The 20940-nt window shown below is 50.0% G+C and overlaps 1 protein-coding gene across 3 annotated transcripts in view; it reads left to right on the top strand.

The window, feature by feature from the left end:
* The window catches only part of CMBL (carboxymethylenebutenolidase homolog), a 540414-nt gene that overhangs the window by 300630 nt on the left and 218844 nt on the right, over window positions 1–20940 (top strand). The window lies entirely within an intron of this gene.

The following is a 20940-nucleotide window of genomic DNA, read 5'->3' as shown; positions in this document are numbered from 1 at the left end:
GTCCAGCTTGATACCTATTGGGATTTCTCTGCTTTTTTTTGCTTGTTTGTCCCTCTCATCTCATCTGTCAGCTAGGGCAATTTATGCCACAATTTTCTGACTTTAAATCATGCATGTTATATCATTGCTAGTTTGCTGAGGCAGTCTATATAGTCTCTGTGTTTCTTGTCTTGTAAAATTCCTCAAGTGCACATGTGCACTGTGTCTACAGCAATTTGTATTAGGTCCTTCTGAAACCGTCTGACTATAATTCAGAGTTTGGAAATTAGGTCAGGACCTTGACCCTGGGCATTATCCTAAACTTACCTTCTTCTAGTGCAGTAGCATGGACCATCTCACTTCCATGTGGACGCCATCCTAGGCCCTAAGCAAGTGGCACATACTCCTGGCAAGGTGAAAGTAATGGGTTGCAAGACCAACTTTCCTCTCACACTAGCACTTTCTGGTTATCAAGGAACTGGAAAGGGATAATACATGCTAGGGAGCTGAAGGAGCTTTATCTCCCAAACCTTGTCTGTTTCTTAGACTTCATTGCACCTTTGTGGACATGGGCGTATCAAGCAGATGTTTCACCATAGTATTGGCCAACTCTCTTCTTTTGGGTGCAGTGCCGTAGGCCTGTTGCAGCAAAAGATTCAACAAACTTGCCACCCTGATTGCAGATTAAAGGACCAGGTCTCACTTCTTTCTGGCCTCCCTGAAGACTTGATGCCTGATTATTTCTGTGGGCAGTCTCTGTCGCAATGTCAGCCTGATCAGGCAGGTCTACCTTCTTCCTCCCTACATTTGAGCTTAGCAGGCAAGCAGATGTTAGTTGGGAGTGTACCATGCATATTTTCCAATATATTAGCTCAGTGTGACCTGTGGCCTATTGGCCTAGCCTTTGACTTATAGCTTTGTTTACATTTATTATGCTGTTTTATTTCATAGTAGCATTATTAGCTCTCGCCGTTACTCAATGTTACGCTACCTTTTATTGCAAGTCCAAATTAATAGGCCCAATATCTAAATATAAATGTTATTGTTCACAAGCTACTGTTAACACCAAACATTATTGTCAAAACACATCTTTCTCACGCATCCTTGTGTGAACTGATACAAATAGGCCATCCTGCTCTGCCTTGGGCGAAGATGATGTTTCATCTTGGGGAGAAAGATCTCCAAGAGTAGTGCACTTGCCATGGTCTGCTGTAGATCCTAGCCTGTGTGGCTCGGGATGCCGAGCTACAGAACTGTGCTGCCCCATTGATGTGATTCATTACCATCAAGTACCTCACTTCAGTCATTGCTTCCTTAAATCCAACCTACGGTGGACAATACCCTGAAGACCTTCCTTTCGGGCTGTCCCTTGATTCGCCTTGTCCTGAGGAAGACCCGCTGTGCCTACTAGACAATCACGCACTTCTCTGGGTCGAAACGTTGACGTGCTTGGTATAATCCTGTCCCTACTCTCTCCGCCCCACGCAAAATGGAAATTTAAATCCCAAGCGGCGCAGAGATTTATGTACCTAAGGATGGATGTCCTTTGAATGACCATTTTTAACCATCCGTGCAGCACTGTATATATCTTTTTCACATGTAGCCCTTTTTTTACACTTTTTTCACCATATCACTTGCGCCATTTGAACAATTCGTATGTTCATGAACTGTGACAACCTTCTAATATCTCAATAACATAAAATGTAAAAGAATATATTGATTTATCCTTCATTCAACTTCAGATTTATTTAATTTTCTGCTGTATTTTTTTGTCTTTCCCTCTCTTTCCTTTTCATTGATTATTACTGAAAGGTTTGAGTACTGTTTTCTATAAGTTATTATTGCGTAAACCAAGAATCAATTTTGTACCTGACAGAACCAACATTCTCCACATTCATCAGACAAAGGTATCGAAAAACTAGCAATCTGAGAGAGGGGTTGTGGTCGAATCTTCGAGTCTCATGAAATATGAGATCTCTCAGTATTTAGCTAATGCTATGGCGTGTTCCTAAGTATTTCACCTTAACCATAATTCTTGTCATAACTGCTTAGTTATGAAAAACCATGCTGGTTTTGTTAGAATCAGGAGCCACTGGTAATTTTTGGGATATTACTCTTGCTAAGGCTCTGGGTGTGGTTTTTGTCCCTAAGAAGCATCCGGAACCTGTACGAGTGGTGGATGGGTCCGTATTGTTGTCAGGGCTCATCAGGTAACATTCTAGTGATATGACCATGATGTGCGACAATGGGCATTCGGAAACAATACGGTTTGTTTTAATTGACACACCTAATTTTGAAGCCATACCTGGGGTGCCATGGCTTCAATTACATAATTAGCACATCGATTAGGCGACGTGCACTGTTACGTTGCAGTCACGGTTTTGTTTGTTGCATTGTTCTACGGAGGCAACAGAGTGGAAAATCCCTTTGTGCCGTGCTTTGGCTGAGGTCCTGGAACCATAGTAGTGGGTTGGAGCCGGTTCTAGGGGAGACTGATTGGGCCATCCTCCCTCCCACAATTGGGAATACTAAGGTTAATGGAAACTTGACACCCAATTGTCGAAAAGCTTTATCCTCTCTTGTGTTGTATATGCCTTTATGTTTCAGTAGTATTATTGCACTTTTTTGATATAGGCATATATGAATTGATATTACACAAGTCTTTTTCAGCTCAATAAGTTCTCTGGTTATGCTTTTGAGGAACCCAACAGTACCCAGAAGCACTGCAGAACTTCTTTAGAACAGTTTCGAGAAAGTACCTCACCTCACAAATCACAGGTAATCCTCATCAGAAAAGACAAGACAGGAGGAACTGACTCTCCGACAGCACACCCGCATTAAGAGACAAAGCAACACTTGAATTAGTTCTCACTAAAGAAAAAAGGGTAGGAAAAACTGGCTTTTGTACAGTACATGCGCAGTGAGAGATGAAGTGTGACTAGAAATAGTTCTCACCAGAGAAGACAGAACAGGAGGAACTGGCTGTTCCACAGCACACTCACACTGAAAGATGAACCCCTTGTATTATGCCTGCATGAAAGGGAAAAAGGTGGTGGGGAAGAGAAATGGAGAACAACATTTTAGCTTCAAATGAGAGTGGTAAGCTCCTCGGCGACGCCCACTGGGATATTGCACACCACCTGACAAGAACAGTTGAAGTGCAAAGTTGAAGACACACGCATCAGTGATATCCCTCTGCAAGTATCACAAGACATCGCTCTTGCAACTCGCAGATTGCTAGCATGTTAATCACCTGCCATCTTGAAATGTATTTTCCTAAGTAGATTAACACCAAGGATTTGCAACTGGATACTAAACTCCTGACTTATCTCTTACACCATGGTTAATGGTACTTAGTACAGGTAATAGTACTACTATGCTTTTTGCTTCCCTGACACAAACACATGCAACTACACTAACTGCAGATCTACCTGTGCCGAAACCGCATGCAGTATTTGCGGCCAAGGTAATCAAAATTTCTGCTCTGCAAAAAAAAATTAAAACGTTAAGTTGACAAACAAGTGCAAATTATGGGAAAAAGTAAAAAAGAAAAAACAGAGAAGATTACAAAAAACACTGAAGTCACATAAGCGGCACGGTTCCATGAAAAGTGTATTACTTGCCCTATCTCATCCAACAGCCACATATTACAATGCAATCTCAAAATGGCAGGCACTTCTACTTTTATTGGAGTAACAAAAAACATTTAATGGTGGTGCAGCCATTTGGAAAATAGGAGTCACCCACCATTTAGCTCAAAACTCACCTATCACCACTCAGCCATCCCAGAACAAAAGATGAATGCATTGTGAAGTTACAACCACATCTCTGTAAAAGAAATAGGGGTATAAATAAGACACCAACAAACATGAACGAGAAGATGCAGTTAAATATAAAAGTTGAATCAGAACCATGGAATTTTGAATATTGAAAGCTGTGCAGGGGGCTATGATAAACATAAATTAAAACTTGTTTCTAAACAAAACACACTCAAAACGTTTCTGAAACAATAAAACAGAATTGCACACACAATTAGCAAACACAATTTACAGAATACCATCAGAAAAGTACACATTTGTAGGAAAACAGACTTAACACAGAACTCCAAAACAAAGTCCTGCATGACCAACGAACACATTACCCCCTTCACAAACGCACAAGAGGAAGAAAACAAGTTCACAACATATCAAACACTACTGTGGCATAATTCCAACAAAGCAAAGCCCAAATATACAAACAAAGAAAAACATTCGCTCCACTCACTTAACTACTGAGAGAGAGCTAGGCAAAAGTAGTACCTCTCACAACTCACAGAAAGCTGAAAATGAGGCAGTAGGCTGCAAGTATGTCAAACACTTCCTGAAAACAACAGTGCAGCTCTGATTGGTTAAGCTTGGGTTACACATTTACAGCCTACAGCCTTTGTCTCTGGTCAAAGGTGTCCCACCCACTCTACATTTCTCTCCATGTATTGTGGGAGTTGTAGTCCTGGGCTCCCAGTCACAACTACAGTATTCCAAAAATAAACAGGCAATGTAATAAATTAAGCACAAAGAAACAAGCTGTGGGAAAAAGTGAACAAATAGCACATGCAGCCCACTCCCTATGAAGCTGAAGGACTCGAAGAAGCTAGTTGGAAAAGTATAGACGGAAGCAAGCGAGGGGTACCATGCCCCTTAAGGAGATCAAAAGTGCTACCTCCTAGAAAATGCTAGTAGTATTCCAGTGTTGGTGTCCAGCCCCATTTGAGATCATCCCACTAATAATACTGACCAATATGCCCCTCCAGGGGAGTGAAAAACAAGCCACACAGTATTTGCCCCAAACACTGTGCAAGAGGCTTACTCACACTTCACATCACAATCCCCAGTGAGTTGTTAGCTTTATCCACCACCCTGGTGATCTAGTGGTGGGTTTCACTCTGGAAACCATGCCTCTAAACATTATTTTCGTGGGGAGAAAACATATACTGGGGACTGCTTCCCATGTCAACTAAAAACAACCTGGTCGTCTAGTGGAGTTTCTGCCCTGTGGACAAATTGGCCTAAAAAATGGCTGTTCTGTCCCCGGGTGGGCAGAAACCAAAAATAAACATATGCCCCCTCAGGGGAAGTCACCATTAGGAAGGGAGCTGCTCACCCCCCAAAAAACAAATGTACCCTGGTGACCTAGGGGGGTTTCCACGCCGGGGGCAGATCAACCTCAAAAACAAAGCTGAACCTCCCCCACCGAGGGAGGAAAATAAATGTGTACCCACTTGCAGACAGCAACTGTTAGCTAGGGAGCCACTTCTCCCACAAACAAAAATATCCTTGGTGAACTAGTGGGAGTTCCACACTGAGGAACAGATCAGCCACGAAAAATGATCTGCCTGCTCCAGGAGGTGGGGGGGTCAAATATAGCTACCTTTTACAGGAGTGACCCTTGGCCAGGCGCCAGCTCCATCATAAACAAATACTTCCTGTTGATCTACTTGGGCATTCCTGCTTAGGGGTCATGGTCCCACCCACAATTCCTCAACAGGAATGCACAAAAAAGAGACACCAGGGAATAGGAGACACACTTATCTTTCCCCCAATGTGTCTCTTCCCTCCATATCCCCTCCAACTGAGCAGATCTCGTCTGAATTAGATCTTGCTCGGAGATCTGCTGAAAGCAAGGTGGCTTTCAGCAAGTCTCTGAGCAGTGTCATGATGTCAGCACGCCATGCAAGCTCTGATGTCCTGAACTTGCTGAGGGATGAGTTAGGGGTGGCCATCCCCAGTGAGGAACCCGTGGAGATGGGCACTAAGGATAAAGTGATGCTGGATATGCCCTTAGCATCTGAGAAGCAGTGCTAAGGACATGTTCAGCACACCCTTAGCACCAAAGTGTCTAATATACTTAAATATAGGGGCTTTTAACCTGCTCTCTTCATCAATTGCAGTACAGTATAGGGTGGTCCCAGTAAACTAAATTTTTAGCAAGACAATCTAATACACACACTTATAAAACGTAAAAGAAAACAATCAAAAAACAATCAAAAGACAGGTCAGTGTTATTTAATCACACCGTCACAATGACACATGTATGCATATTAAATCTGGAAAAACTACATGTTGTGCCCAGAAGAGAAAGAAGGGGGAATTCGGAAGAGATGGGTGATGGTTTGTGAGGATAAGGTGTATTGGATAGGCAAAGGAATTAGTGAAATAAAAACAGGTTCATATCACTCGACAGAGTTAGGCATATTATTTAGCCACTATTGCACTTAAGTCAACAAAGTGAAAGAAAGTCAAGCTTTAGAAATAAGACACAGCAAGAGAATCTCTGTTGTTTGCAAGCTGGCTTGAAAAGTAAAGTGTCGTCGTTTCGACCCCAAGGACTTGTAGGTAATTGGCTACCATACATAGGGGTCTTCCTCAGGACTGTGAAAGGGAAGGGCACCTAGAACGCAAGTGAAACGATATTGTAATAAAGTGTCTGTGGGGGGGAAAACATGACATTGATAATAAAGGCCGGTGGTCCTAAAAATTACCGGGAAAAACTCTGGACGGAGGGTTTGAGTAAGGGAGAGAGGGCGCGCAGGCTCCGGATTTCTGGAGAGCGGAAAAACACCCTTCGTCTGAGCACCCATGCGGATGACCCAACAACCTTTATGGAGCACCTTCACTTGCTGATCTAGACCAACCCGAACACTGCCCTCCACGGCACCCTCGTCTACAGACCACCTGGCCCCCGGGCTCCTTCAAGACATAGCCTGAAGGCTGCTCTCCATAGCTACCACTAGGATAGCTTTCAATAAAGGTTGTCTTTAAACCTATTCATCAATAAGGGTTGTTTGGACTGGTACAAGGTGCCCACTATAACTAGTGGACAGCAAATACCAGGCCAACTTCTTACATTGGTGTGCAGCGGTTTAATTCAAGCTTGCTATTGCTTTACCAGATAATCTCTTTGAGTGACTAACTGAAAGACACTATAGGTACATATAAATCAAGTCTAGAATAAAGTAAGTTCTACTGAACTTGGAGTTGGGTTAGCAAAGGGACCAGCACACCCCTTTTCCCCAACTCCAGAGAGTCTAGTAGCTTCCACTAGGTTAGGTAGGTGCAACACCTCACTACACTAGTATGTCTTCAAGACCTGAAGCCAGTGGCTCCTTGTCATCCAAGTATGACCATTTCACATTCGTGGAACTGAGAAATATGTGTACAGCTAGGAAGTTGAAGACAGGGAGGAGTGCAAACACTCAACGCCTCATGGAAGCTCTGCTGTTAGACGATCTCAAAAAGACCCCAGGGTCTGATGAGACAAGCAGGTTGGGCGGGGCAGCAGAAGAGGAAAGGCCAAGAGGTGACAACACCTATGACGTAGAATCTGAAGATGACCAGGAGGATCAAGATGATTCTAACCTGGACAATCCAACTCTTCCTGAAGGTGGGGGAGAAGGCCTCAGTGGCCCTCTCTTTACCCTGCCTGGAAGAGTTAACAGATTACCAAGAAGATCAAGATTTCCTTCTCAGGAGTCTAATCATTCTGGTACCTTTGTAGGGAGCTCTGTGTCTCATAGGACTTCTTCTCATAAAAGGGAGTCCTCTTATGAGAAGAAATGTCAACTGCTTGAGTTTGAGAAAGGTAAGCTTAGAATCAAGAGAGAGCAATTGACCTTAGATAAGTAATCCCTGGAGCTTCAGAAAGCTTCACAAAGGTTGGGGCTAGAGCCCCATGGTGGCAGCAACTGTGTCCCTAGAGTTCGAGAACATACTCATGACCATAGGAACCTGAACAAGATTGTCCCTCCCTATCAGAGTAGGGATGACATCCACAAATGGATAACAGGTAGAGACACGCTCCTCACTGATAGAGAAGAGGACGCTGACAATTACAAAGTCTTGAAGAGTGCTCTGATTGATCGGTTTGGCCTAACCACTGAACAGTACAGGTTGAAGTTCAGAAATACCCAAAAGGCTCAGACTCAAGACTGGGTTAACTTTGTAGATTGTGCTACTAAGGCTCTGGAAGGTTGGGTACATGGCAGCAAGGTGCATTACTTTTTAGGATTGTACAATTTGATTATGAGGGAGCAGAGCCTTAATAATTGTCAACACCAGCTTTTACACCAGTACCTGGTGGACTCTGATCTGACCTCTCCACAAGAATTAGGAAAGAAGGCAGACAAATGGGTCAGAACCAGGGTAAAGCCAAAGACACAGGGTGGTGACCAAAAGAAAGATTCTTCCAAGACCCAAGAGAAAGGTGGGGATAAGTCAAAAGATAAGTCCACTACAGGGCCCCAAATGTCCTTTTCTGGGGGTGGGCCCCAAACTCCTTCCTCCCCGGAAAAGAAACCCTTTTGCCATGTGTTGAAAAAGCCTGGCCACTGGAAAAATTATCCCAGTTGCCCTAGGATTGGCAATAAAGAAAATGTTCCTCCTAGCAATACTACCACTCCTCCTGGTACTACCAGTAGTAATCCCCCAGGTGGTGGTAGTGCACCTAAAATGTTAGGTGCATTCTCGTGGTGAACAGTGGTGGACCACAAGTTGGAAAGGTCCCCCTCACAGGCCTCCTCAGTCTGTGATGGTGGCATGGGATTTGCCACTTTTACTATGAGTCCCAATACTTTGGGCTAGTACAGACAGGAGCCCCTAATCAATGGTCAGAAGGTGTTGGCATTCAGGGACACAGGGGCTAGTGTCACCGTGGTGACAGGGAAACTAGTCCCCCCTCAACAGCATTTACCTGAGTTCAAGTACCAGGTGACCAATATTGATGGTATAAGAACAGATCATCCCATGGCCATAGTCAATCTCAGCTGGGATGGGTCACTGGCCCAAAGAGAGTGGCAGTGTCCCCAAACGTGCCTGTAGATTGCCTGTTGGGCGATGATCTGGAAATTTCAGCCTGGGCTGAAGTTGAATACAGGCCCATTTAAGAATGTTAGGCCTCCCTGAGAGAGTTGGTGGGGCTGTGATGGCCACAGCCCAACCCCATGGAAATTTTTGGAGTGAGGGAGCCTGAAGGAATGGCCCACTCTCCTCCACAAGAGACCACAAGGGTTGAAGAAAGGTCTTTTTCCCCCCAGACTATTGGTAAGGGTCAGCCTCCTCAGGGAACTGATCCTACCCCTAGTGAAGGTACTGCCCCAGAGTTGGTCAGGCCTGTCCTGGCAACACCCCTGATGGCAGGGGACCCTTCCAAGGTGGTACCCAGTCTGGAGCAGGTAACCTGCCCCTTTCTAACCTACCTCAGTCAGCCCAGGGCTGCAGAGGTCAGTGGACACCACAGGGCACCCTGTCCAGAGGAACCCCACCCATCAGCAGATTAGGGTCACCCAGTCTAGTAGCCCTAGCCAGGTGAACATTCCTCAACACACTAAGGGATTCCCCTTACCCTTGGGTAGGGACATCCCCCAGATGGACTCTGTTGGGCAAAGGCAAACCTGGGACCAGAAGGTTCCAAACCTACCATGTCCCCCCAGTGTTCCAACCAAAGGGACCCAACCCCCAGCTGAAAACAGCCAAAGGTTTGCCCTTAGGGCCAGATACAACTCAGTCATGGAAAGAAAGGCCTCCATGGTGACCATTGATCTGAGGAAGCTGAGACCAACTTTATTAGGTCCTCACTTCTTTACTCAGCCACCCCACCAGCCTTTTACTTTGGCAAAACACACTACAGGTAGTAACTCCAAATGGTAGAGATCATCTCATACCCTTGGGGTTAGGGATTGCTTAGTGGACCATAAGACATGGGGTAACCATGCAAGTGCAGGTTCTTTCTTATATGGCCACATCTGAAAGAAACACGTTAGTTAGATTCCTCACCTTAGAATATCCCCAGGCGTCAGACTGGATCCGGAAGATTTTTCGTCAGCAATACCCCTTGCGCGTCGCTAGGCGTCGTCTGCGGCTCCGCGTCCGTCGTTGGCGTCGTGCGCCGGAATGACGTCGTCGGAGTACTTAGACGCCGCCCTCGCGCGCTGACGTCAGTTCTTCTTTTTTCCGCGCCAGTAAGCGCCGATCCGGGAGAGCTACCCCTTTTAGTCTTTTTTGACTAAATATTTTGACTCTTTTTGGTCACTGTCTCGACATCTGGTGCCGCTAGGATGCCTGGTTTCAAGGCTTGCGACGATTGTCACCGACTGATGTCGGTGACCGATCACCACCGCCGGTGCCTCTACTGTTTGGGCCTCGACCACGACGCGGAGTCGTGTTCCGACTGCAAGGCCCTGACCTCGAAAGCTAGGCGGGAGCGGTCCCGTAAGCTTCTCGAGCTCCCCCACTCGGCTCCGCGCCCCTCTCGATCCCGGTCCAGGAGGAGGTCCAAGGATCGGTCGCGGAGCCGCAGCCGACATCATCGCTTGTCTGGCTCGAAGTCTTCGGGTAAGTCGAAGCGATCTAAGAAGTCCAAGAGGCGACACCGCTCTTCGGACTCCCCTCGCCGGTCGCGTGACTCGGCCGAGGGTCAGGGTGGTCCTCCGTCGGAGCCGCAGGCGCCGTGCACGTCTCCATACCCGCCGGTCCCTGGGACTAACGCGACGCCGGCGGAGGTCAGTGCCTTCCACTCGGCCATGAGGAACCTGGCTCCGCCGTCGACGCCCGCTGGCGCGCCTTCGGGCCCCGCAGACTCGACTGGGCGACCTTGCGCGCCGGCGGCTCCGGCCCCGGCGCCGTCGGAGGCTCCGGCCCCGACGCCGCAGGTCCCCGAGGGGCCCGTGCCTGGGCCCCCATCGACGCCGGTCGACCTCGTCACGCCTCCTCCGCCGGCTCCGACTCCGGTGCCACCTCCGACGCCGACTCCGGTCGACGTCGTTCCCGGGTTCAGCCCCTGTCCGGACTCGACGCCGTTGCGGCGCCCCCCGACGCCGCATCCGACGCCGCTAGAGACTCACTATGTCTATCGTCCTGCTCCGATCATTCCTCCTGTTTACCAGGAATCGGATGACGGGGCGATTGGGAGGGGTCTGAGGACCCTATGGCCATTCAGGCTCAACTGTCACAGGACTGGGCAGATGAACTGGGGGAGGCCAGTGGTCTGGATACCTCACCGGACACTGGATTCATTTCTCCTCCGACAGTGGCTTCGGAGGAGGGTGCTGCTTTTTCCGTGGTGCTGCGCAAGGCGGCTGCTGCCCTTAGGCTTGAGCTACCTGCCGTGGCTGTGAGGACTAACATCCTCACTGAGGTGCTTTAGTCTGCAGCAAGCTCCACTGAGCCTCTGCTGCATTCAATGAGGCCCTCATTGACGTTCTGAAGGGCACCTGGTCCAAGCCCTCCACAGTTCCTCCTGTGGATAGGAACGTTGCCAGGTGCCACCGCCCTGCTCCGGGCGACCCCAGTTTTCTGTCACAACATCCCACCCCCGAGAGTCTGGTTATCCAGGCCTCTACCTCCCAATCCTCCTTCCCGACCGCTCCTCCGGACCGGGATTTCAAGAGACTGGAACAGTTCGGTAAGAAGCTTTTCTCATCGCTCAGTTTGGGCTTGCGGTCTTTCAACACCGCCTGTCTCTTGGACCGTTATTCCCACTCTCTGTGGGATGCGGTGGAGGACGTGCTGCCCCTGTGCCCGGAGGAGGCCCGGGCACGACTTTCCCAAGCTTTGGCCGATGGGAGAGATGCGGCGCGCCATGCAATCCGATGTGGACTTTACACTACGGACTCGCTGGGTAGGGCGATTTCTACCACGGTGGCGCTTCGACGTCACGCCTGGCTGCGGTCCACGTCCTTTTCAGGGGATGTCCAGAGCACTCTCATGGACATGCCCTTTGATGGCACTCGCCTTTTTGGTGAGAAAGCGGACAGTGCGCTGGCTCGCTTCAAGGACTCCCGGGCTACGGCCAAGTCCTTGGGCCTCTCGGCCCCGCGGCCACAGCCTTCCGCTTTTCGCTCCTTTCGTGGCCAAGGAAGGGGCACCTCCTCACGTCCGCCGGCCGCAGAACCAACCTGCACGCAGTCGCGGACGTGGTTTCCACCGAGGCGGTTCTGGAGGATAACGCGGTCAGTCCACATCCACCCCGGCAGCATCCGCCTCAAAGCCTTCCTTGTCCGAGCTTTCAGGCCCATTCCTCGCCAGTGGGAGGCAGAGTTCGCCATCACCTGCTCCACTGGCGTACCATCACTTCGGACACGTGGGTGCTGCAAATCGTCCGAAGGGGCTACTCCCTCCCCTTCGAGACGACCCCTCCAGCCATGCCACCGCAGCACCACCGTATCTCGGAGGATCATTTGAATCTTCTGCGAGAGGAAGTTTCGGCCCTCTTGGCCAAAGAGGCCGTCAAGCGCGTTCCGAGCCCAGAAGTAGGTCGTGGTTTTTATTCCCACTACTTTCTGGTTCCCAAGAAGGGCAAAGGGGGTCTACGCCCTATTTTGGACCTCAGGAACGTCAATGCCTTCCTCCGGAAGGAACGGTTCAAAATGTTGACTTTGGCTCAGGTTCTAGCTGCCCTAGACCCTGGAGACTGGATGGTAGCGTTGGACTTGCAGGACGCATATTTCCACATCCCCGTCCTGCCGGCCCACCGGCGTTCCCTGCGGTTCACGGTGGGCCAGGAGCACTTTCAGTTCATCGTGCTCCCCTTCGGCCTTACCAGTGCCCCTCGGGTGTTCACGAAAGTGATGGCGGTGGTCGCAGCTCATCTGCGCAGATCAGGGGTTCCAGTCTTCCCCTATCTCGACGACTGGTTGTTGAAGGCGGGCTCGCCCCAGGCAGTCGTTTCCAACCTCCAGACTACGGCGGATCTCCTGCATTTGCTGGGGTTTTCCATCAACGTGCCGAAGTCACACCCGAGTCCCTCTCAGAAGCTCCTCTTCATCGGAGCGGTTCTCGATTCGGCGCAGTTCCGGGTCTATCCACCGGAGCAGCGGGTCCGGGATATTCAGGCCCTGATTCCCATCTTTCGGCCTCTATCCTGGGTTTCGGTCGGGCTAGTGTTGCGGCTTCTGGGCTGATGGCCTCCTGCATCCTACTAGTGCATCACGCCAGGTGGCGCATGCGGGCTCTGCAGTGGGACCTGAAGTTTCAGTGGGCCCAGCATCACGGCAACCTGTCCGACCATGTCTTGATCTCGGAGGGCACTGCACAGCAGTTGCAGTGGTGGCTCACGGACCGCGATTGGGTCACGGGCAAGAGCCTCTCCCTATCCCTACCGGAGCATGTCGTAGTGACGGATGCGTCCCTCCTGGGATGGGGTGGCCATATGGGAGAGGCTGAGATCAGAGGCCTCTGGTCTCCGGCGGAGTCTCGCCTCCACATCAACTTGTTGGAGTTGAGAGCGATCCGACTTGCACTGAAAGCCTTCCTTCCCTCTGTCAGGGGAAGTGTCGTGCAGGTGTTCACGGACAACACCACCGCCATGTGGTATTGCAACAAACAGGGCGGGGTGGGGTCGTGGACCCTTTGTCAGGAGGCTCTGCACCTCTGGACATGGCTGGAACACCAGGGCGTCACCCTAGTGGTTCAACATCTGGCGGGCTCTCTGAACGCCAGAGCAGATGAACTCAGCCGCCGGTGCATGATGGATCACGAATGGCGTCTGAACTCCGAAGTGGCGCAAGGTCTCTTTCAGCAGTGGGGAGAGCCTTGGTTAGATCTATTCGCCACCGAAGAGAACGCGCAATGTCAGCAGTTCTGCGCGTTGGAATTTCTAAGGCGGCACTCGCTCGGCGACGCTTTTCGTCACGAGTGGAGTTGCGGTCTGTTGTACTCCTTTCCGCCTATACCACTTCTGCCCAGAGTGCTGAAGAAGATCAGGCACGACCGGGCCCAAGTCATCTTGGTGGCTCCGGATTGGGCACGAAGGTACTGGTATCCCGAGCTACTCAGTATGTTGACCGATCCTCCGATACGTCTGCCCCTTCGGGAGGATCTTCTGTCGCAGCAGCAGGGGACGGTCCTCCACCCGAACCTGTCCAGCCTCCACCTCCATGCGTGGAGATTGAGCGGTGGCAGTTGATGCCATTTGACTTGCCTCCTGAAGTCTGTGATATCATTCTGGCAGCCAGGCGTCCCTCCACAAAGACGGTATACGCCTGCCGGTGGAACAAATTTGTGGCATGGTGCACAGCAAAGGCTGTGGATCCCCTTTCCGCCCCTCTTTCTGAGGTTCTCCTCTTTCTTCTTTCTTTGGCCCAGCAGGGCTCTGCCTTGGGCACCTTGAAAGGTTATCTTGCTGCCATCTCTGCCTTCTTACGGCTTCCTGATCAGCCTTCTCTTTTCAAGTCCCCTGTAGTTACACGCTTTCTTAAAGGCATTACTCACACGTTCCCTCCTGTCCCTTTTGTAATGCCTCAGTGGGACTTGAATCTTGTTCTCACATTTCTAATGTGCGCTCCCTTTGAGCTTCTTCACAATTGTCCTCTTCGTCTTCTGACGCTTAAGACTGCTTTCCTGGTAGCCATCACCTCGGCTAGACGGGTGAGTGAGCTCCAGGCTCTATCGTCCAAACCTCCTTTTCTATCTGTTCATCTTCGGCCTCGTCCTTCCTTTCTACCGTAAGTGGTGACCCCCTTTCATCTTGGGCAATCTGTCACCTTGCCCACCTTCTTTCCGCCTCCGCATCCTTCCAAAGAGGAAGAGAGGCTCCACCGTCTGGACCCAAAACGTGCGCTCTCCTTTTATTTGGACCGCACAAAACAGTTCCGGGTGGACGACCAGCTTTTCGTTGGATACGTGGGTGCTAAGAAGGGGAAAGCCGTGTACAAACGGACCATCTCCCGGTGGGTCGTTTTGTGCATCAAAATCTGTTATTCCTTGGCGAAAAAGGACCCTCCTTTTGGGCTGCGCGCCCATTCTACTCGGGCCACTGCGGCTACTACTGCTTTGGGACGGGGAGTCCCTTTGCAGGACATCTGTCAGGCGGCAACGTGGGCTTCGCTACACACGTTTGCCAGGCATTATTGCCTAGACAGCCAAGTCCGGAGGGATGGCTTCTTTGGCCGTTCTGTCCTCCAGGACTTTCTGGTGTGATCTTGGTTCGCAGACCCACCACCGGGGTTGGTATTGCTTGGGTATCTATTCTAAGGTGAGGAATCTTTCAGATGAACAAGTTACTTACCTTCGGTAACGATGTATCTGTAAGAAACATTAGTTAGTTAGATTCCTCACCGACCCACCCATCCTCCCCGTTCTGCGAACTGACATCTAGGGTTAAGGTTATCCTTTTCAGGCCCCTAGAATTATTTTGGCACCAGTGTCGGTCTCTTGCATGGCTCTGCGTTCCTGGCGCGGAAAGCTATGTACAAGAACTGACGTCAGCGCGCGAGAGCGGCGTCTAAGTACTCCGACGACGTCATTCCGGCGCACGACGCCAACGACGGACGCGGAGCCGCAGACGACGCCTAGCGACGCACAAGGGGTATTGCTGACGAAAAATCTTCCGGATCCAGTCTGACGCCTGGGGATATTCTAAGGTGAGGAATCTAACTAACTAATGTTTCTTACAGATACATCGATGCCGAAGGTAAGTAACTTGTTCTTAGTCAATAAAGGCTCAACTGGCCAAGGTTAGCCTTATCTCCTTTCGTTTGAAGGGAGGGGGGGGGGGTTATGTAGGAAGGTAGAATCTGACTGCATGGTTGCCCCCACTTTTTTCCTGGAGTTTTGCTGGTTTTCGACTTAGTTTGGCTGGGATCCTGCTATTCAGGACCCCAGCCTATCTGCTTTCCCTTTTAAATTAATTACAAGTACTTTAGGTACACTCCAGATTGGATACCATTATAAGTCCCTAGTATATGGTATACTATGTACCCAGGGCATAGGTACCCCAGAGGCCTACCAGGGGCTGTAGCATGTATTATGCCATCCCTGGGAAGCCTTTCAAAATGACACAACAGGACTGCTACAGCAGCCTGTGTAAGGTGATGCATGCACCCCTTACTAAGATAGAGGTTCACCATATCTCTCCATATCACTGCACATGTAAACCTATCAGTCACCCCTATGGTAGGCCTTAACAATCCTTAAGGCAGGGTGCTGAGTTTCATGTAAGAGGGTGCCTGTGCATGAGCAGAGCCCCTCTGCAGCTTTTGGAACCTTTATTCCGGGGTTGTTTGTGATGCAGCCAAACCATATACTCTACAGTGCATTATAACCATACGGTAAATGCTAACTTTGGAATGGCTGCAATGAAACATGTCGTGTTTGGTGTCAAACACCTTGGAATCATACCCCCACACTAGTAACTGGTGTGGGAGGTATGATTCCACCCTACTAGAGGGAGAAAAATGACAGCACCGGTATACCCGGTACCAGCTTAACAGACCCTGGCATCACAAAATGGATGCTGGCAGCCACAGACACGAGTCTGCCCTCCTGCTGCTGGATGAAACTCTGACAGGGGAGGCCTAGACAATAGGTTTCCTGTCACAGGGAGGTGTAACCACCTCCCAGACAGGCTTTAGTGTATTGGGGCTGGGTGGGTGCACTCCAAGAGTGCTTTGATGTCTGCACTGGGGGCACATTTGGTGTCCCTGTGCATTGTCCATCTCAAACCAGTTGCAGGGGCTACCAGCCCCTGCTCTGGCGCAAAACGGGACAAAGAAAATGGGTGTAGCCACCCCTCTTTCCTTACCCTCCCATAGGTGGGTCCCTAGAGTTTGTCTCACCTCTTCCTTGGGTATAAGATAGGAACCCCTGGCTACAGGACGTTAAATTTACCTGGACGAAACTCTGATACATAATCCTGGAACTTCGACGATCTACAAGGCGCTAGATGATTGAAGAATCTCCCTTGGAGTAAAGGAGTTACTCCCCTGCAAGGCAGGAACCTAAGACTCATCTGACCGGTTTGCATCTCAGAAGCTCCCACCGGACTCTGAAGAATTTGCAACACAGGAGGTGGGTTCCCAGACTTCCCAGAGGCCGACCCGAGCTCTCAGCAAAGCTGAGACCCTTTGCCCACGTGGGGGCCGTGGAACCGGAACCCCTGGACACCGTGCACATTTGCAAGTGCGTATGCTTCTCGTTGATCCTTGAGGCTGTGCTTTGGGCTACTTGTAGTCCGCACCCCGAGCAGTGTCACCACCGAAGATTACTGGCCTACACTCACCGAGTGTCCTGTGGCTGGCATTGTGTGATTCCTCTTGAGGTCCCTTCGCGATCCCTGTTCCGTCGACTGGTGTGTCCTTGTGAAGGTAATTCTAACTTTAATTGGGCTTACCTGGTTGCTCCAGACGTGCCCTTACTCTCCATCGCTTGGGGAGTCCCCAGGACCTTGCTGGTTCCCACCGAAGCATCTTTTCTCTTCCTGCATGAGTTGCTGTTGCCAAGGCTTGTTGGGTTCAATCCGAGCACCAACACCGCAGCACTCGACATCCTTCGTGGGAGAGCGCGAATCGAGCTCCTGGTCGTCTTCGACGCCTCCTGGTCTTCGTGGCTGCAGAGTCAAGCTTCACCTCTTCGCACCTGAAACACCCAACATCGGTGGACATTCATCTATCGTGCCCCTGGTCACTGGCAAGTGACCCAGACTCTGTCCCCTCTGCTTTCAGGTTCTTCTGATCTTCGATTCAGGCTTCGATCACACCAGACACTTTTCTTCTTCCCGGCAGCAGCACTTTGCAGCAGATCGCCATTGAAATCAACGACGATTCCCGACACCATTTGACACCTATGCACCTGGCTTCCCTGGTTGAGGTAACTCGAGTACTCCGGTGCTCCCGTGGGTGTTGGCCTTGGAACCCCCTAAGTCTAAAGGGGTTTGCTCAAAGTCCTCTCCTAAGTGTCCTTAACTTCTAAAATTCCAACCGCGACTTTCCCATAGAATAGTACGGGGCTTGCGCCTGTGTTCTCACACTGCACGCGTCCCCCGTGGGTCTCCTGTGTCACTACCTTGGGTGGTTACTTGGGGTCCCAGCGATTCTACCTGCTCTAGGCACTGTGTCTAGTCAAGTTGTGGTTCTTATACCACTTTCTTAGTATATGGTTTGGTTCTCCCCTGGGGCCCAGTGTATATTGTGCTACTTATTGCTATTTTAGAACTGTATTATTGTGTATCTTGGACTCTAATCTCACAAAGAGATTAGTAGTGAGTGTTTAGAAATAAATAGATATATTTTATATATACCTTGTGTGGTGCTCCTTTCATTTAGTAATTCAAGAGGTTATAATCTGGTAAACCAAGCTGGTTTATACTCCTTCAAGACTTAGCCTGAAGGCTGCTCTCCATAGCTACCACTAGGATAGCTTTCAATAAAGGTTGTCTTTAAACCTTTTCATCAACAAGGGTTGTTTGGACTGGTACAAGGTGCCCACTATAACTAGTGGACAGCATATACCAGGCCAACTGTCGGAGTTGCCGGTCACACGCTCTTCGCGACGCGCTGCCCATTACGGGCACCAACAGTTTAAAAACTACCAAGATGGCTGGCTCCCGCATCAACACATGCGCGGGAGCCAGCCTGGGGCATAAAGAAGCTTCGATCACGGACGTTGAATCTTCGCGTTCCAGCATCGGGATTGAGCTTAGCTGTTCTGGTTCACTCACCTGAATTTCCGGCCGTAGTCTTCTCCGTCAACTTCTCTCGTGTTGGTGGCGTCTGCTATGGTGTTTCCTTGATCGCGGACTGCTGCTCTTCTCATCCGCTTCCAGTCTTCGTTCTTGTCACAACTCGGTTGCTTCCTAATAGAGATAAACAAAGCTGCTTTACTGTTATATTAAGGACAGCGCTTGTTCGCTGTAGTCTTTGAGCCTCATATATTTGAATAGTATACTTATCTGATATTAGAGTCCCACGTTGTGGAGATCTGCTCTTTCTCTTGAAGTCCTTCTATTTTTCTTCCTGACAATTAAGGAAATACATTTGTTATTTTTTCATTAAGGAGGAGGTTTCCTGAATTCATTATTTACAAGACAGCCTGATCACAAGTTACATGGTAGGTGGGTTAATGCATTACTCTTACTGCCATACTTTTGCATACTTTATTTTCCACATGATACTCACCCTATTGTCTTTTCTTTAGATACTTAAGCCCTCTCTTTCACCCCAGTGAATATAGTACTTGGAAGAAGGGAGTTATTCAGGTAGTTACATATGCAATAGATAGATAGCATATATACTGAGACTACTTACAGAGAGAACACATACTTACCTCTTCCTCAATTCTTTTTAAAAAGACTTCGCTGTTGACCGACTAATCCTGATTCTGACTGGGGTGCGACGTGGGACCTTCTGTATTCCTCGTTTTCTTTCCCTTCTTCCCCACGTTGCTATTGATACTTTGACATGGTTGGGTGAGATATTCATATTGGGGAAGTAGTGGACCTGTCTCCATTTCACAACGTTCCTGCAGAACTGTAAGTAAGAACGTTACTTGCTAAACCTTGACACCAACTTCTCACACAGGGCAGACGTGTGGCCTTAGCAGTATCGGCAGCTGTCGTGCTGCGCTGAGTGACCTGGTGCCCACTCAGGTCGTGATCTGCCTTTGGGCCCAGTGTTAGCTCCGGTTGGGCTCCGGGCCAGTGCGTCCCTGTTGTGTGTGCGGCCGTGGTGCTGTGGCCGATCGCACCGTTGAAGACAGGGTAGGAGGAGCCCGGTGGAAGGGTGCTCCGGCCTGGTGGGCCTCCAGGGAGTCACCGCAGCTGGGCTGCGGCCGCGTGGGGCCTGGAGGTGCCCGCCTAGTGTGGAAATGGAGACGTTGCTGCTGGGAGGCCGGGTGTGTGCACCCGGCCTCCTCCATTGCAGACGAGGGGATCGGCCGGCGTGGCACCGCCTTTCCTGTGGAGCCTCTGGGGCGGCCTGGCCAGGGTGTTCAGGCGCTAACTACATGGCAGACCTCCTTCGGAGCCTGCTTCTACTATGGGGGAGACACTGCTCTGGATGCCTCATCTCCATCCAGGTGAAGAGATAGGCGGCTGGCTGTACACCGCTAGGTCTCGGTGCGGCTTATGTTGGGGCTGCCTCTCAGTCTTCACCTGTCATATCGCAGGGCCCTCTGACGACCCTCTTTGGATAGCTGGCTTGCCCCTGTTTGTCCAGAGGGAGTGCCCCCGCACCTGTTCGGTTTGCCCTGGCTGCCGAGCTTCCGTGGCCGCCACTGCCATAGGTAGTGACATTATTATATGGTTATATGCATCTGAGATGAAGTCCTATTACTACTGGCTGCACATTTGGTTTGCCCTCATCTAGAGCCCTCCAGAGAACTTTTTTGTTGTTTGGGGACATGTGTATCCATTGGATGAGCTCCAGACCCCAGTTGGGGTCGGTTCGGGGCTCCTTCCGTGACAGATACTTCAATGGTTTTGAGGTATTGGGGTGGAGGGGTAGGAAGGGGAATTGTTGTATAGTTCTGGTTCACCCTGTTATGAGCAGACCTTGTGCTCACCTGACAGTAACCCAGCCCGTGGATAAATTGGTTGATTCTTGAGAGTGCCCCAATGGCTGAGACGGATTCCATTAGTCCTGCTGGCTGACTCAGTGTTATAACATGGAATGTTTGTGGTGTCCTGGACAAGGTAAAGAGGGCCGCTGTGCTCCGTAAGGCTAAACGTCTAGAGGCTGATAAACTTCTATTACAGGAGACACACTTTCTCGGGTCTAAGGCCCCTGTCTGGCCCGCTTTGGTTTTATGAAGACATATCACCCTGGATTTGTCAGGGGATCACGGCGTGGCCATTCTTATACATCGGAGGGATCCCTTTCAGATCCTAAAGACCTGGGTGGATACATAGAGGAGATAGGTTTTGTGTCTGGTACAATTTTAGGGGAGTCTGTAGTTATGGACTGTGTCTATGCCACCCCCCACCGCTAGGGCAATATTTTGTTGATCGTATTATGGGTCTCTGGGGAACACTGCCAGAAGGCTTGGCTGTTATCGGCGGGGATTGGAACGACGTCATGTTCGGGTAGTGCGATCAATGGCAGGAGGTGGGGTGTCGAGCGTGCAGGGGTCCCGGTTGCAGGCCCTGGTTGAGACAGTGTGGTGGGTGGACGTCTGACGGACCTATCACCCCAATGAGGCTCGTTTTACTTACTATTCT

Source organism: Triturus cristatus, chromosome 5_2, assembly GCF_964204655.1.
Source record: "Triturus cristatus chromosome 5_2, aTriCri1.1, whole genome shotgun sequence".
Taxonomy (NCBI): domain Eukaryota; kingdom Metazoa; phylum Chordata; class Amphibia; order Caudata; family Salamandridae; genus Triturus; species Triturus cristatus.
This window is presented reverse-complemented; position numbering and strand designations above follow the sequence as displayed.